Source organism: Loxodonta africana, chromosome 2, assembly GCF_030014295.1.
Source record: "Loxodonta africana isolate mLoxAfr1 chromosome 2, mLoxAfr1.hap2, whole genome shotgun sequence".
Classification (NCBI taxonomy): Eukaryota; Metazoa; Chordata; class Mammalia; order Proboscidea; family Elephantidae; genus Loxodonta; species Loxodonta africana.
In genome coordinates this window covers 153,152,296-153,171,323 of record NC_087343.1, presented here as the reverse complement: position 1 = coordinate 153,171,323, position 19,028 = coordinate 153,152,296, and positions in this window count along the sequence as shown.

Genomic DNA, 19,028 nt, shown 5'->3' with positions numbered 1-19,028 from the left:
AAGTGACAGAGCTGGGACTCAGACTCTGGTAGTCTGATTCCAATTATTTACACCATACTTACACCATACTACCTCTAAGACAAGAGAGAATAGGCCTTTCACACAGGAAGTTTGGCTGCCCATAACTTGGATAGACATGCATTCAACCAGGACTCAGGGCTTGGTCTTGTATTGTATATGCAAGCAGGCATTGTTTCTGGTGAAAACAAGATGTCTTTGGCTTCCCTCTCATGCTCCACAGCCAATCCATCAGCAAATTTTGTCAGCCTTACCATCAGACTGTGTCCTGTATGCAACCACTTCTCACCACTGCCACTACCATCACCCCAGTCCAATTCACCATCATCTCTCGTCTGGATTCTTGCAATAGTGTTCTCTCTCCCTTCTTCCACCTTGCTCCCCTACAGTCTGTTTCCAACATAATAGCCAGAGTGATAATTTCAAAACACAATTTAGATCTCATCTGCTCTCCAGGGCTTCCTTTATTACACTATTGTACAAAAGCACACTCCTCCCCCGTCCCATGCTTATTCTCCTTACCTCGCTTTGTTTTTCTCCATAGCACTATCACCACAAACACATTCTTATTGTTCCTCCTACTAGAACATTAGCTCCATGAGGGCAGTGGTGTGTACAATGGTTCAATCTCAGATTCTAAAACAGTGCCATTGAGTTGCAGGCCCTCAATATTTGTTACATGGACAAATTAATATAACAATTAAAATCCAGTTAAAGGTCAGCAAGTGGACAGGCATGTGATCCAGTGCTTCCCTGGAAGTGTTTAGAGAATGCTTAGAGAATGGCCTGTGTTGGGGAGAGTGGATGGTGATGACAGAATGAAAAGTGGAATTTGGGACAGGTTGTATGGCCATGGTGTCCTGGGTAGCTTAGAGGTGGAGCGATCCACTCGGAAGCCACTGGAGTAGTGAAACTGGACAGCCCTCTTGTCATCCTCTTCCCTTGGAGAACTGTGACATTCTGAAGTTTCTTCAAGAGCATATGCAGAGATCTAGTTTTACTTTGAATTTCCTTTTAAAGCACTGGGCAGCAGTAACTACCAAAGATGAACATAAGCAAATCCTACAAGCCAACAATTCCACTCCTACAGATATACCCAAGAGAAATGAGTACATATGCTCACCAAAAGATACAAACAAGAATGATTTTAGCAGCACTATTTATAATAACTAAAAACTAGAAACTACCCAAATACCTATTAGTGGTCGAATGAATAAATTGTGGTATATCTATACAATGAAATACTAAATAGCAACATGAATGAATCTCACAACATAGTGCTGAATGAAAGAGGGTAGGCACCAAAGGGTATAGTCCGTATGATTCCATTTATTTAAAATTCAAAAACAAGCAAAACTAATCCATTGTTAAAGAAATCAGGGATGAGGGTCCTGTTGGGATGGGTACTGACTGGAAGGGGACAGAAGGAGGGCTTTTGGGGTTCTGATGATGCTAGATTCCACATGGCCACATGGGTGTGTTCACTTTGTGAAAATTCATCAAGTACAACTTGCATATTTTTCTGTATGTGTTACACTTCAATAAAAAGTTAAAACAAAACAAAGCAAAACGAATCTTGGATAGAGGACTCTTGCTGTTTGCATTACATAAAGTTCTGTAAAGTACCATGCATTATTTTGGTGTCAGAGAAAATAGTAAAGATTCAGAAATAACTGTGGAGTAGTGAGTTACTTTGAATTGTCCGTGGGGCTTCCTTTCCTGCTTCCAAGCTTCAAGCCTCCGGCGCTCACACTAGGCTGGGCTTTTCCAAACACACTTTGTTTCTCAAGCTAGTATTTCCTGCAGGCTTTGGGCTTCCTGCCTTTCAGCTGCTCTCTCCTCCTGCCCCTGCTGCTGATGGGAGCTCTCATTGGCATCTCTTGGCTGATACAGTGTCCTTGGGAGCCTCTGAACTTGCAGCCACTTCTCGACATTAACCAGCAGAAGACATCCTGCCTCTTCTCTATAGGTTTCCCTTTCAGGCTCCTTTGAGACTTTTTTTTTAATACTGTTCATAAAACCCTGGTGGCGTAGTAGTTAAGTGCTACAGCTGCTAACCAAGAGGTCGGCAGTTCAAATTCGCCAGGCGCTCCTTGGAAACTCTATGGGGGCAGTTCTACTCTGTCCTATAGGGTTGCCATGAGTCGGAATTGACTCGACGGCAGTGGGTTTGGTTTGGGTTTTTGGTCATAATAATCACTGTTAGGATAATAAATATTTAATGTTCATGGAGTGTTCACAATGCACAGGGCTGCATGCTTTCAGGCATTATATTTCATTCAAGCCTCACCAAACCTAGGAGGTAGGTGCTTTTACTATACCCATGAAATAGATGAAGATATTGAGGCTCAAAGAAGTTAAACGATTTGCCTAAGCTAAGTGATAAGGGCAGAATATGAAATTGGGAACTCCTGAGTCTGCACTCTGACCACTAAGCTGCACTCCTAAACAAATTCTCTGTGATAGACTTGTTTTCTCTTCTTCCCATAACCAGAAATAATATGGTGAAGAAGTCATACGAAAGGAACCTTATAGAGCAACCCCTTGGAGCTTAAGAGTTTCTTTCCCTCTCCCAATTTACAGTTACGAAAGGTACTGTTATGGTTTGAATTGTGTCCCCAAAAAACGTGTGTCAACTTGGCTAAGCCAGGATTCCCAGTATTGCTTGGTTGTCTACCAGTTTGTCATCTGATGTGATTATCCTATGTGTTGTAAATCCTAACCTGTATGATGTTAATGAGGCAGAATTAGAGGCAGTTATTAATGAGGCAGGACTCAATCTACAGGATTAGGTTGTATCTTGAGTTAATTTTTTTTGAGATATAAAAGAGAGAATTGAGCAGAGATGAGGGGGACCTCCTATCACCAAGAAAGAAGAGCCGAGAGCAGAACGTGTCCTTTGGATTGAGAAGCCCCTAGACCCAGGGGAAAATTAATGATAAGGACATTCTTCCAGAGCCCACAGAGAAAGCCTTCCTCTGGAGCTGGCACCCTGAATTTGGACTTCTAGCCTCCTAAACTGTGAGAGAATAAACTCCTGTTTGTTAAAGCTATCCACTTGCTGTGTTATAGCAGTACTAGATAACTAAGACAGAGATACCTGATCAGGGAGCAGTGGAAGGAACAGGAGTGCAGACTTACCCAAACTTGGTCTGAGTCCAGGCCCCACTGCTAATTAGGGGAGTGCCCTCATGCTTGACAACCCGTCTCTCAGTCTAGAAGGTAGAGGCACAAAATTATGTTCCTCGAAGAGCTGCAAAAATTAAATGTGTGAGTACAATGTCTAGTACCTGCTAGATGCTAGGTACATATTGGTTATCTCAAGCAATCTACCCAAGGAGCTAATTAGTGGCACATCTAGGATCAGAATCTAGGCCTCTGGTTCCCAAACTACAATTCTTTCCTGAGAAAGAAACAATCCTTTTCAGTCACTGTTTTACATTTTAATGTCAACTTCAGTTTCAAGAAAGCTCTAAAGGGTCTTAGTATTTGTGGATTTAAGAAGCCATGGAACAGCAACTTCTTTAAGAAGGCCTGGAACAGCAATTTGTCAACAATGCCTGAAATTCAAGCTTTCTGTTTGAGGATGCGAATACTCCTGGGAGGAGTCATGCATTCAAGTAGTTGGCATTATTTGTTGGTATAATTCATTTTAGCTTCATTCATTCAGCAGATATTTACGGAGGCTCTACGTCACTTTCTAGATGAGATCCATGCTGTGAATGGAATGCGGGTATGGAGAGAAAAGATGAAGAAGTAATTTCAGAGCAAGAGCATTCATTTATTCATTCAAGATATTTACTGGCCACTTATTATGTGCCAAGTAGCATTCTACTCACTGGAGAGGAACAATGGACCACACTGACATATGGACCATGTGTAACACATGCATAATACATGTGTAAATGTAAATGAAACATGCAGATACACACACACACAAAACAGAGTGATATGCTGAAGAGTCTGAGGGGACAGAATTATTTCAGATAGGTGGCTCAAGGAAGGTCTCTCTAGGAGGTAACGTCTGGAATGAGACAAGGGATCGGACATACAAAAGCCCTGAGGCAAAAATAAGCTTAGTGTATAAGAGGAACAGAAAGGGGCACCTGTGGCTGCAGTATAGTCATCAGAGGTTGAAGTGGTAGACCAGATCATGTGGGACCTTGTAAGCCATGGTAAATTTGGAAGTCAATGTAGTGTGTTGAGGAGGGGAGTGATATGATTTATGTTTTAGAAATATGACTCTGCTATGCAGAAAAGGGGACCTAGAGGACAAAAGTGGAAGAAGAAAGACCAGTTAGGGGACCCTTGCAGTTGTCCAGGGTAGAGACAACAGTGACTGGGATTAGGGTGGTAGCAGAGGAGTTGATGAGAAATGGTCAGATTCAGGATATGTTTTAGAGGAATCATCTATAGGACATATGGATGGATTGAATGTGGGTGTTATGAAAAGTAAAGAAAACAAGGATGACTTCTTGGATTTTAGCCAGAGAAACTGGATAAACAATGACTGTGTTATCAGGATGGAGGAGGGGGGATGGGGGAAGGAGCAGGTTCACAAGGGCCTTGGAAATCAAGAATTCTTTCCTGGACATGTTAAGTACATATGGGGTGAAGGAGGGCACCAAAGAGAGGGCAATGGGAGGGAGGGGAATGCAAGGAGGAGAAAAAAAAAAGGCAAAGAGGGTAAATAAAAAGAACTTGAAGACAGAAAAAAAAAAAAACATTTGTATGATATTCACAGCTCTAAAGTGTATTTCCCTCATAGGATCTCATTTAATCCTCACAATGCCCCAGGGAGGTAGGTAGTATTATTATCCCCAGTTTAATGGATGAGGGCCCTGGGGCTCAAAGGGGTGAAGTAACTTGCACAAGGCTACTATTTTCTAATGCAATTTTGCTTAATGCTGACCTTGCCCATGAGGACCATTCTCCAAAGGGAAAGGAAAGGACATGGCTCTGGACTTTCCTTTTTGACTGTGGTGAAGCCCCAAGGCCAGCCCAAGCCTCCAGGTAACAGGGCACCAAGCAGTGATGCTCCATGGGCATCAACCCTGGAAAAAGAAAAAACTGCTAAGCTCATCCAAGAGCAGAGGAGGAAATTAGAATTGCCACTTCCCGTGGTTGGTTTCCAGGGTGTCAGGCCACCACCAGATTAATATAATTTGGAGGTTGTGGTGGTTTGGTTTTTTTCTTAATTTTTTTTTTTTTTTTGCACATTTTTATTGATTGACCACTTGATTGATGGAGAACAGGGACCCCTTAGCTCACTGCCACCCAGACAGCTGTGAAGTCAGCTGCCCTTTTGCTCTTCAGAGAACATCCCTCCCTCCCAGCATCTCAGCTAGTGCTAGCCAACAGAGCATCTAAGGAAAAGGGCTCCTTTCAGAGCTGAAGTTAGTGGTTCACAGCCTGTGTGGGAAGTTTCCCCAAAGATTTATGATGTGGGTGTAGTAACCAGACAGACAGGAGGAATTAAGTCACCATTTTCTTCAATCCTCATTTCCTTACCTAACCTAGAAGTCACTGGATTGGTTTCCCTATAATGAGCAACTAGTTTTGTTTCTACTATTTTCTAGTTTTTGACAGAGGGCAAACTTCAGTGGGAGTGCGAAACAAGGAAGAAGCTACCAGCTTGTTCTTCCTTCATACCACTGAGTATTTAAGTTAAAGCTGAGTATGTAAACCATGCACACACCCGAGGCTCTCTAGGAAGGTCTGATTTCTATTTTGTGGGTGATAATGGGTAGGTGGGGGACCCTGGGAGCACTGTGCTTGGTAAGAGGGGCCTGATCAGGTTCATTTGGGGCTAAGTGTTCTTTCTTGCCCACTGTATATAACTTCAGGTCCTGAGACTGCAGGCTTTAGAAGTCTGACCCAAGTTCAACCCCATAGGCACAGGCATCCTTTTCCAGGTGTGTGCTTGGATACCTTTTGGAGAAAGTCTGCCACACACCCCCAGTCCCAGCTGAGTTAGTCACTCCTCCTCTGTGCTCCCATGGCACCGAGTTTGGACAAAGCAAGGAAAATGATTTCTCTTCCCATAGCAGCTTTGGATTTCCTCTCCCATGGCTTTCATCATGCTGTATTGCCATTGTCTGTTTGAATCTCCATTTCTCCCACTGTGAAATCTTGAAGGTCATAGAGCATGTCCTTTTCAGCACCCTGCACCCCATATCCCCTGCACCCAGCATGGTCCGTAGCACATAACAGGCGCTTAGTAAATGTTTGATGCATTCAAGAATAAATGGACAATTGAATAAATGCATGAATAGATGAATGAGTGAAACAGAGCATGAAGATTAAGAGTTCAGGCTCTGGATCAGACAAACCTGGGTTCTAACTCTGACTATGCCATTTGCTGGTTGTATAATAATTTCTGACAAGTCATTTAACCTCTCTAAGCCTCAGTTTTCTTATCATGGTTGTTGTGAGGATTATAGTGCATGTAAAGCATTTATAGCACAGTACCTGGCACTGGGTATGTTCTCAGTACAGGACAGCTATTACTATTATTAACATGCTCTGACTTCCAACCCTTTGCTGGTTTTTACTCTTGTGGGTCTTGTTTGCACCTCCTTTTCCAGATTCTTGGCACGACAGGGTCCCTGCCAGACTCGAGGCTCAGTCCGTGGGACTGCCCAAGCGGGTACTAGTTTGGGTCAGGCTGTGTAAGTGGGTGCAGCACAGGGATTTGCTGAGAAGGGGAAACTGTGACAGGGGTCTTTCTGAAGCTGGACAAACAAATGAGCCACCACCCCCATTGTCTGGGGCCTTCTCTGCAGGCTAGTGTCCTAAGGAAAATAGGAACAGTGTTGCATTTAAGGTGCCCTGATGACAGTCACATCAAATATGTGACCTTTTCCTAGGAAGCCTGGTTTCCATGGTGAGTGGGGCCGCACGCTCTTTCTCAAGCCATGCACTATGGCTCACGGCCCCACTCTGGAATGTGATGGCAGTGGCCCCAGCAGCTGGCTGGGGACACCTCCCTGGGGGTTTCCCCTTCCAATATCTCCAGGTTGTGGGAGGGGCTGAGATGGCCCCCTGGGCTGTCTGATGCCTGCGCCAGCCCTTCAACCTGGAGGCATTTGGGCTGAGACACTGACACTCCTGATCCCCTACACACACCCTTAGTGACTCAGGGCCAAACGGCTGCCAAGCTGGGCAGAAAGAAGGGGTTTCTTTCTGTAAGCCCCCCATCTCAGGCAGTGGCCTTGACCTCCTCCACCTCATCTTGGCAGGCTGGGCCAAGAGAGAGTGCCTGCCTCCCTGGCCTTGGCAGAGCGTGTGTTTGGAGCTGGTTTCACCAGCTGCCAGAACAGGAGCTGAATGCCCAATGTGTCTGCCAAAGCTTGCTAACTTCTTTATTCTTTCTCTGAGCTATGCAAACGGGGCCGCTGAGGAATGCAGCAGCTAACCTCCCCACCAACCCCCTCCCTCCTCCCATGGCCTGCGCTTTCCCAACCCCCCAAGCTAGAGTCACATCAGAAAAATGCAGGAGAAGAAAGAAATCCCCCAATGTGTCATGACATTTCTGCATGGTGCTCAGAAACAAGAAAAGTGGGAGGAGGAGGCTGGAGGTTGTGTGGTCATAGCTGGAGCCATGTGACTGCCTCACCTGGCTACCTCCCTGGGGCAGATCATCTGCTCCCTTGGGGTTCTGTTTCCTCATTAATAAGTGGGGGCGATTCACCCTGACTCAGATCGCAGAGAAACTCAGAGAATTAACTGGTACCATCAAAGACCACTGATTTGCCTAAGAGGCTACTGAGAGATGCATTATCGCAACTTTAAGTTGGTATTTATTGATCAAGTCCACTGGTCACATATATTCATTTAACAGACATATTGATGCCTACTTTGTTCTAGAGGCTAAGAACACAAGGGCAAACAGTTTGCACTCTAACAGGAAAGACAGACAATAAAACAAATCAAAACAATTGAGTGTGGAGAAAGTTATGATGGGCAATCAGAGGTGCTACGTTACCCAACTTGGCCCAGGGATCAGGGAAGTACTTCCCTGAGGAACTGAATTCCAGCTGAGGCCTGAAGGATTGGAAGAGGCGACACACAGAGAGCAGAGGGAGGATGATGTGAATGAGGAGCCGAAATGAGTTTGGCATGGAAGGGGTGTAGACAGCTGGGTTGGTGTCAGCAGAAGAGGCTGCAGAGGGAGGCAGGGCCAGGTCATACTGGGGCTTGAAGACTGTGTCAAGGAATTTGGACTGGGTCTTCAGGGCTATGGGGAACCAGCCTAGGGTTTTAAGTGAATATAAGTAGGGGGTGGGGGTATGTGTGTGTGTGAGATTAACCATTAAGCATGGTTTGCACCGGCTTACAGTAAGCAAGGTACCAAAAAACCAAACCTGTTGCCATTGAGTTGATGCAGAGTAGAACCGCCCCAAGGGTTTCCCAGGAGCAGTTGGTGGATTTGAACTGCCAACCCTTTGGTTAGCAGCCGAGCTCTTAACCACTATGCCACCTGGGCTCCTAGAAGCAAGGTATGACAGACTTAATTGTTTACTTACTAATCCGTAGTGTAAAGTTTCACGTGGGTTTCACTGGTGAAACTGTACACTACAGATTAGTAAGTAAGGATAATTAAGCCTGTATGCATACCTTGCTTATTAGGTAATCTGTCTCTAGTAGGGGTTACATGATTGGATTTTTGGATAGGTGACTCAGGCTGCAGTGTGGAGAATGGACTAGATGAGTAGCTACAGGAGGCAGGTTAGTTGGCAGCTGTTACAGCATCTATAAGGAGACCTGGTGGCACAATGCTTCAGTGCTCAGCTGCTCACCAAAAGGTCTGTGGTTTGAATCCACCAGCTGCCCCACAGGAGAAAAGACCTGACGATCTCCTCCCGTAAAGATTACAGCCTAGGAAACCCTATGGAGCAGTTCTACTCTGTCCTATAGGGTCCCTGTGAGTTGGAATGAACTTGACAGCATGCAACTACAACAACAGTATGCAATATCTGATGGTGATGGCAGAGGAGAGGAAGAAAAGTATGTGAGTTCAAGAGATATGCAGGAGGCATATGGCAAGTGAGAGAAAGGGGGAAAGTGTAAAAGGTGACTTTCAGTTTTAGACAAGGATGCCTGGGTAGAAGGTAGTGCCATTCACGAAGATGGGCCACACTGGAGAAGGAGCAGCTGGTTGGGGATGAAGACAGCAAGCCCAGCTTTCGCCACACTAAGTCTGAAGTGGTGGCCACCATGTCACTAGGGATGTTCTGTGCACAGTTGTAAAGTTGGGTCTAGAGCCCAGGGGAGGGCTATGGACTGGAGAGGAGTCCTTGGCCTGGAGAGAATAAGGAAATTGTCTAGTTAAGATAATGCTACCTGCTCTACCAGATAAACCTCCAGCCTCAGTACCCTATCACGGTGGTTTATTTCTCCCTCATGTAAAGTTCAAAATGGGTTTTCCTAATAAGTAGGTGCCTCTTCTCCAAGCAGCAATTTAGGACCAAGGCTCTTCCAGCTTGTGTCTCTACCATCTTCAACGATGTCTTCCAAAGGTCACTGTGATTAGGAAAGAACATGGCAGAAATGCATGGGAGATTCCGTCACTTCCCATTTACATTCCAGTGGAACCATTTCATCACATAGTCACACCTACTACAAGGGAAGTAGGAAAATATAGTCTAGCTGGGTGTCTAGTAGGAAGACGAAACGAGTTTGGCAACCATCTATTCACTCCTGCCACAGGAAACTCCAGGAGTAGATAAGATCACCTGGTAAGGCTAGGGCTTGCACCTATTCATTCATCATTTTCAGGTGCCTATGCAGGCACAGGGCATATAGAAGTGAAATGAACCACTCCTTCCTCTCCTGAGACTCATGTTCCTAGATGCCGAAAGGAGAGGATCGATGCAGGCACAGGGCATATAGAAGTGAAATGAACCACTCCTTCCTCTCCTGAGACTCATGTTCCTAGATGCCGAAAGGAGAGGATAGGCCCCAGATCATTTTGGTCCCTCCTGAAAGTTGAGCAGAGCTTCAGGGTGAAATGATTCTGCAGTAGTCAGTTGTATTAGCTCTAACACTGGGCACCCCTCTCTCTTGCCGGAAACTGGCTGCCATTCACCCTTCACTTTCCTTCATCTCAGCAAGAATTACTGAGCACCTACTATGTGTTGGTACAATGTCAGGTTCTTAGAATGCACCAATGAACAAGTTGCTTATTTGTTTATTGTTTGTCTCTTCCACTAAAAATGTAAGTTTCCTAAGAGGATCTGTGTCTTATCTTGTTTACCATTGTATCCCCAGCATCTAGAACAATGCCTAGGACATAGTAGGGGCTCTGGAAATAATTGTCAAATAAATGGATTGTTGAATGAAGGCCCGCTGGGGGTTCACAGGTCATAACATATGTAATGAGTGCTATGAACGGCAAGAAGAGGGTGTCAGGGGGTGGCCTACGACCCAGTTACCTAATCTGGTTCAGGAGGTCAAGAAAGGTGTTCCTGAGGAAGAGATTTTTGAGTTTGGAGTTATAGGATGAGTAGGTGACAGGCAGATGGATGAGTATATGCAATGGCCTGACAGCAAATGAGTTCAGTGCATGGAGGAACAAAGAAGTTCAGTGTGGCTGGAGCCTAGAGGGGAGGGAGGAAAGGAGCGCTACAAGGTGAGACAGAAGGGCAGGCAGGGACCAGACTGCATACGACCTTGAGGGACTCCTAAAACCGAGAACCCAGTGCCAGGGACTCCTAAGCCTCTGTATTTTGTCCTGAGGGTGCATAACTCAGCAGCTTCTTTGACATGTAGCCATGATATTTCTGGACATTGTTCAAAGAGTGTAATTTCTTACTTTATTAATAATTCCCACCTCCCTGGCTCAATTAATGATTGAACTGGGGCCAGAATTAATTTTGCATTCTGCCTGACCCTACTTGACTTGAAGAGACCTCTTTTCCTTTTTAGCAAAACAGACGCCCCTTTCTTGCTGAAGTGGGTGGGGACGTGAACTACTGCCCAACGTGCTCCGTGCTTTTGCATAAGACCTCATTTAATTATTACAACAATCCTGGAAGGTTGCCATTATTATCCCCATTTTATAGATGAGGAAACCAAGTATAAAAAGGAATGGGAATCTGCAGTAAGATTTAAGTAGAGTGCATCTTTCTAGACCAGAGAATTTTAGGAAAACTCAATAACAACTTCAAACTGCTCTCAATATCTCACTATAAAAGTACAGACAACTTTTCTTATACATAAATTTCTTATATATAAATTAAAAAATATCCTGCTGAGACAAATATTCAATGTGAAAAATGTCTATTTCCAAAAAGAGAAATTAGCTTATTTAAAAAAAATAATTTTATTGTGCTTTGAAAGTTTACAAACCAAGTCAGTCTCTCACACAAAAACCCATACACACCTTGTTACACACTCCCAATTACTCTCCCCCTAATGAGACAGCCTGCTCTCTCCCTCCACTCTCAATTTTCGTGTCCTTTTCGCCAGCTTCTCACCCCTGCACCCTCTCATCTCCCCTCCAGGCAGGAGATGCCAACATAGTCTCAAGTGTCCACCTGATCCAAGAAGCTCACTCCTCACCAGCATCCCTCTCCAACCCATTGTCCACTCCAATCCACGTCTGAAGAGTTTGCTTTGGGAATGGTTCCTGTCCTGGGCCAACAGAAGGTCTGGGGGCCATGACCACCCGGGTCCTTCCAGTCTCAGTCAGACCATTAAGTCCGGTCTTACGAGAATTTGGGGTCTTCATCCCACTGCTCTCCTGCTCGCTCAGGGGTTCTCTGTTGTGTTCCCTGTCAGGGCAGTCATCGGTTGTATCCTGGCACCATCTAGTTCTTCTGGTCTCAGGATGATGTAGTCTCTGGTTCATGTGGCCCTTTCTGTCTCTTGGGCTCATAATCACCTTGTGTCCGTGGTGTTCTTCATTCTCCTTTGATCCAGGTGGGTTGAGACCAATTGATGCATCTTAGATGGCTGCTTGCTAGCATTTAAGACCCCAGACACCACTCTTCAAAGTGGGATGCAGAATGTTTTGTTAATAGATTTTATTATGCCAATTGACTTAGATGTCCCCTGAAACCATGGTCCCCAGACCCCTGCCCCTGCTATGCTGGCCTTCGAAGCATTCAGTTTATTCAGGAAACTTCTTTGCTTTTGGTTTAGTCCAATTGTGTTGACCTCCCCGGTATCGCATGCTGTCTTTCCCTTCACCTAAAGTAGTTCTTACCTACTATCTAATTAGTGAATACCCCTCTCCCATCCTCACTCCCTCCCCCTTCTTGTAACCACAAAAGAATGTTTTCTTCTCAGTTTAAACTATTTCTCAAGTTCTTATAATAGTGGTCTTATACAATATTTGTCCTTTTGCAACTGACTAATTTCACTCAGCATAATGCCTTCCAGGTTCCTCCATGTTATGAAATCTTTCACAGATTCGTCACTGTTCTTTATCGATGCGTAGTATTCCATTGTGTGAATATACCATAATTTATTTATCCATTCATCCGTTGATGGGCACCTTGGTTGCTTCCATGTTTTTGCTATTGTGAACAGTGCTGCAATAAACATGGGTGTGCATATATCTGTTTGTGTAAAGGCTCTTATTTCTCTAGGATATATTCCAAGGAGTGGGATTGCTGGATCGTATGGTAGTTCTATTTCTAACTTTTTAAGAAAGCGCCAAATCGATTTCCAAAGTGGTTGTACGATTTGACATTCCCACCAGCAGTGTAGAAGCGTTCCAATCTGTCCACAGCCTCTCCAACATTTATTATTTTGTGTTTTTTGGATTAATGCCAGCCTTGTTGGAGTGAAATGAAATCTCATTGTAGTTTTGATCTGCATTTCTCTAATGGCTAATGATCGTGAACATTTCCTCATATATCTGTTAGCTACCTGAATGTCTTCTTTAGTGAAGTGTCTATTCATAACTTTTGCCCATTTTTTAATTGGGTTATTTGTCTTTTTGCAGTTGAGTTTTTGCAGTATTATGTAGATTTTAGAGATCAGGCGCTGATCAGAAATGTCATAGCTAAAAACTTTTTCCCAGTCTGTGGGTAGTCTTTTTACTCTTTTGGTGAAGTCATTGGATGAGCATAAGTGTTTGATTTTTAGGAGCCCCCAGTTATCTAGTTTTTCTTCTATGTTCTTTATAATGTTTTCTATGCTGTCTATGCCATGTATTAGGGCTCCTAACGATGTCCCTATTTTTTCTTCCATGATCTTTATCGTTTTAGATTTTATATTTAGGTCTTTGATCCATTTTGAGTTAGTTTTTGTGCATGAAGTGAGGTATGGGTCTTGTTTCTTTTTTTTTGCAGATGGATATCCAGTTATGCCAGCACCATTTGTTAAAAAGACTATCTTTTCCCCATTTAACTGTTTGGGGCCTTTGTCAAATATCAACTGCTCATATGTGGATGGATTTATGTCTGGATTCTCAATTCTGTTCCATTGGTCCATGTATCTGTTGTTGTACTAGTACCAGGCTGTTTTGACTACCGTGGCAGTATAACAGGTTCTAAAATCAGGTAAAGTAAGGCCTCCCACTTTGTTCTTCTTTTTCAATAATGCCTTATTTATCCGGCGCCTCTTTCCCTTCCATATGAAATTGGTGATTTGTTTCTCCATCTCATTAAAGAATGTCCTTGGGATTTGGATCAGAATTGTATTAAATGTATAGATCGCTTTTGGTAGAATAGACATTTTTATAACGTTAAGTATTCCTATCCATGAGCAAGGTATGTTCTTCCACTTATGTAAGTCTCTTTTGGTTTCTTGTAGTAGTGTACTGTAGTTTTCTTTGTATAAGTCTTTTACATCTCTGGTAAGATTTACTCCTAAGTATTTTATCTTCTTGGGGGCTACTGTAAATGGCATTGATTTGGTGATTTCCTCTTCGATGTTTTTTTTTTTGGTGTAGAGGAATCCAACTGATTTTTGTATGTTTATCTTGTATCCCGATACTCTGCTGAACTCTTCTCTTAGTTTCAGTAGTTTTCTGGAGGATTCCTTAGGGTTTTCTGTGTATAAGATCATGTCATCTGCAAATAGAGATACTTTGACTTCTTCCTTGCCAATCTGGATGCCCTTTATTTCTTTATCTAGCTTAATTGCTCTGGCTAGGACTTCCAGCACAATGTTGAATAAGAGTGGTGATAAAGGGGATCCTTGTCTGGTTCCCCATCTCAAAGAAATTAGCTTATTGTTGCTTTATAAAAGCATTTCTTCTTTTATCACCAGACTCTTAAAGTGTTGTGTACCTTGGTATATTTGAGATAGGAGACTATCCGTATACTTTATTTTTATCTAACATTTTCAGAAACCAATTTATTACATAGATGTCCAAGTGTTATGAATTGTGTCCCCCCCAAATATGTGTTGTAAATCCTAACCTCCATGCCCGTGGTTATAATCTCATTTGGGAATGGGTTTTTTGTTATGCTAATGAGACAGGATTAGTGTAGGGTATGTTTTAAGTCAGAAACCCTGGTGGCGTAGTGGTTAAGTGCTATGGCTGCTAACCAAAGGATCAGCAGTTCAAATACACCAGATGCTCCTTGGAAACTCTATGGGGCAGTTCTACTCTGTCCTATAGGGTCGCTATGAGTCGGAATTGACTCAACAGCAACAGGTTTTGGGATATGTTTTAAGTCACTATTTTATTTATTTTTTTATTGTACTTTAGATGAAGGTTTACAGAACAAACTAGCTTCTCATTAAACAGTTAGTACATACATTATGACACTGGTTAGCAACTGCATGACGTGTCGATACTCTCCTAGACCTTGGGTTCCCTATTACCAGCTTTGCTGTCCCCTCTTGTCTTCTAGTCCTTGCCCCTAGGCCGGTGTGCCCATTTCGTCTTGTTTTGTTTTATGAGCCTGTCTAATCTTTGGCCGAAGGTTGAATTTTAGGAATGGCTCTATTACTGAGCTAAAAGAGTTTCCGGGGCCATATTCTTGGGGCTTCTCCAGTCTCTGTCAGGCCAGTAAGTCTGGTCTTTTTTTTTTTTTTTTGTCTTTTTCCCTTGTTCCAGAAGGGGTGAGGCCAGTGGAGTATCTTAGATGGTTGCTCACAAGCTTTTAAGGCCCAAGATACTACTCACCAAAGTAGAACACAGAACATTTTCTTTATAAACTATGTTATACCAATTGAGCTAGACGTTCCCCAAGACCACGGTCCCCACAGCCCCCATCCCAGCAATTCGGTCCCTCAGGGATTTTGGATGTGTCTAGGGAGATTTCATGAGAGTCAATCTTTTTTGAGGTATAAAAGAGATTAAACAAGCAAGCAGAGTTGGGAAAAATAGATGTCAAGCCATACGGATATCTCCAAGGAACAAGGAAGCAGAAGCTGAAGTGAGAAGGACCGTTCTCCAGAGCCGACAGAGAGAGAAAGCCTCCTAGAGCCAGCGCCCTGAGTTTGGACTTCTAACCTCCTAAACAGTGAGAAAATAAAATTCTGTTTGTTTAAGCCACCCACTTGTGGTATTTGTGTTACAGCAGCATTACATAACTAAGACACCAAGTAAATGTTTAAGCAATTCTTTGAAAATATTAACAAGTTGGGTCAACAGCCTAAGATGTGTAAACAAGGTACCTTTCCAGTTTTCAAACTGGCTGTGGACAAAGCAGTATACATTAATACCTTAGACTCAGTATTCTCCAACTGGATTACATAAAGTGATACTGGCTGATGCCTAGTGACACCCAATAACTGATGGCAAGGAGAAAAGATCTTTCTTCTGAAGTAGTTCACCTTTTATCTACCATCTGATATCTGCTGCACAATGATTTTCTAAAATATGTTTTGGCAATTCTACACTTTGGAGACTTTCTCATCTTTGGAAAAGTACTGAGCCGGCAGACAAGAACTCAATATAAGCCCTAACACACTCAAAGCTTTCCTATCCCTCCCATAGCCACTCAGAGAACATTAAAGCTGCCAGTGTTTGAGAACGGAATTACAAAGGCGCCAACAGTCAAATGAGTCAGATTAGACAAGCGGCTACTCAGAAAGTATTCACTAAGGACTTCTGGGATGCTCAGCACAGGAGTCCAGAAGCCCTCAAGGAGCTCAAGGTCTACTGGAGAAGACAGACAGACAAGATAACCCAGAGTTTCAGCGTAGTGTGAGACATTGCTCTCACATAGGCATAAACCGAGAGTTGAGGAAGCACAGGAGCAGCAATAAAGTTTACTGTGTGCCCAGCACTGAATGGGGGCATAGAGGATTTAGGAGCTGGCACTTTAGATATTGACCCAATCTCTCTGCTCTTTTAAACTCTTTTTTACCAGACTTAATGGTCTGACTGAGACTAGGGAGACCCTGGAGGTCATGGTTCCCTGATCTTCTGTTAGCCCGAGACCGGAACCATTCCTGAAACCAACTCTTCAGACAGGGATTGGACTGTACTATAAGACAGTAAATGATACTGGTGAGGAGTGAGCTCCTTGGCTCAAGTAGACACATGAGACTATGTGGGCAGCTCCTGGTTGGATGTGAGATGAGAAGGCAGAGGAGGACAGGAGCTGGTTGAATGGACATGGGGAATACAGGGTGGAGAGGAGGAGTGTGCTGTCTCATTAGGGGGAGAGGAGCTAGGAGCACACAGCAAGGTGTACATAAGTTTTTGTATGAAAGACTGACTTGATTTGTAAACTTTCGCTTAAAGCACAATAAATTAAAAAGAAAGAAAGAAAAAAATAAACGCTTTCTTTTGTTCATTCCATCAACATCTATAAATTGCTGACTATGTGCCAGCAATCAGGGGGCAGGGCTGCCCAAGGAGCAGACTAATGAGGCCTGACAGGACCAAGTAGGTGGAATCACCACTCAGGTGGACTAGGAGAATGGGGCTACTCAAAGCTGGGGGAGGAGAGTGGGTTCCCCAGTGGGCCTGGAAGGCCCATGGAAGCAGAAGTCAAGAAATCAAATGACATATTGCATTGGGCAAATCTGCTGCAAAAGACCTCTTTAAAGTGTTAAAAAGCAAAGATGTCAGTTTGAAGACTAAGGTGCACCTGACCCAAGCAATAGTATTTTCAACCACCCATATGCATATAAAAGCTGATCAATGAAAAAGGAAGACTGAAGTACTGGTGCATTTGAATTAGGGTGTTGGCAAAGGATATTAAATATACCATGGATCGCCAGAAGAACAAACAAATCCGTCTTGGAAGAAGTACAGCCAGATGCTCCTTAGAAGCAAGGATGCTGAGAATTTGTCTCAAGTACCTTGAACGTGTTATTAGGAAGGACCAGTCCCTGGGGAAGGACATCATGCTTGGTAAAGTAAAGGGCCAGTGAAAACGAGGAAGACCCTCAATGAGATGGATTGACACAATGGCTGCAATAATGGGCTCAAACAGCAAACACTGTGCGAATGGCACAGGATTGGGCAGTGAATTGTTCTGTTGTATATGGAGTCGCTGTAAACCAGAACTGACTCAACAGTACCTGACAACAACACTATGCGGCAGGTACTAGGGATACCTGTTGTAATGGATTGAGTTATGTCCCCCAAATATGTGTGTCGGTGAGGCAGGACACAATCTACAGGATTAGGTTGTATCTTGAGTCAATCTCTTTCAAAATGCAAGAGAGATTAAATAAGTGAGCAGAGATCGAAGGACCTCTTACCACCAAGAAAGAAGAGCCAGGAGCGGAGCATGTCGTTTTGGACCTGGGGTCCCTGCACTGAGAAACTCCTAGACCCAGGGTAAGATTGATGATAAGGGCTTTCCTTCAGAACTGACAGAGAGAGAAAGTCTTACCCTAGAGCTGTCACCCTGAATTCGGACTTCTAGACCCCTAAATTGTGATAAATTTCTGCTTGTTAAAGCCACCCACTTGTGATATTTCTGTCAGAAGTACTAGATAATTAAGACAGGAATTTGGCACCAGGAGTGTGGTTCTGCTCTAACAGATACCTAAAATGTGGAAGCAGTTTTTGAAATTGAGTAATGGGTAGAAGCTGGAAGAGTTTTAAGGTGCCTAACAGCAAAAGCTTAGACTACATTGAAGAGACTTTGGTAGAATTATGGACATCAAAGACAATCCTGGTGAGGGCTCAGAAGAAAGTAAGGAGAGCTGTAACACCGGAGATGGCACAGATGGCAAGAAGCAGCAGCAGAGAAACATTGCAGCAGAACTAGGAGAATGGCTCGAGACGGTGTAGGAGCTGACCCACAGAATGAGAGAGCTGAGTGCCTTCGGGCCAAGGTTTACTGGTGGAGTGGGGTGCCTCTGGGCATTTATTGGTAGAGCTAACAGTTGCTGGACCAGGGCAGAGGCCAGGCCAGCCCAAGAGGCCTGAGGGGCCAAAGGGCCAAGAAGCCAGGAATGAAGAAGCGGAAGCTGAAGAGACAAGGACACAGGCGGCAAAGCTGCCTCAGTCTCAAAGGGTGGGGTCACGACCTCTGGCATCTCAAAGGGTGAAACCACAGCCTGCTGGGTCTCGAAGGGTGGCACCATGGCTTCCTAAGTTTCAAAGAGTCAAATCTTCACCAACTTGGTTCCAGAGCATGGGCTGCCGTTCATGAGTGCCTGGGAAATGGGGCCAGAGCCGCTGCCCAAAGCTGAGGGGGTGGGACTACCGTGCCCAAGGGGGAGAAGAATGGAACCTAACAAGAGCCAAGGAGGGGTGGGGTTGTCACTCAGTTGGACTAGGGGAATGGACTGCCCAAATCTGAGGAAGTAGAGTTGCTGTCCCAGTGGGCCTAGAAGGCACAGCTGAAGCCCAGGGCTGAGGGGGCCTCTACCCAGTGTCCAGAGAGCATGGTCAACACCCAGAGTCTGGAGGGCAGGGCCACTGCCCAGATGGTCTCAGAGAACAGAGGATTATTTTCAAGACTTGAGAGCTAACGTAAATTGTTCTGCTGGGTTTTGGACTTGCTTGGTACCCTTCATCACTTCTTTTCCCTCCAATTTCTTCCATTTGTAATGGAAATGTCTACCTTGTGTGTGTTTCACCATTCTACTTTGGAAGCAGATAACTTGTATTCTAGACTTCACAAACGAAG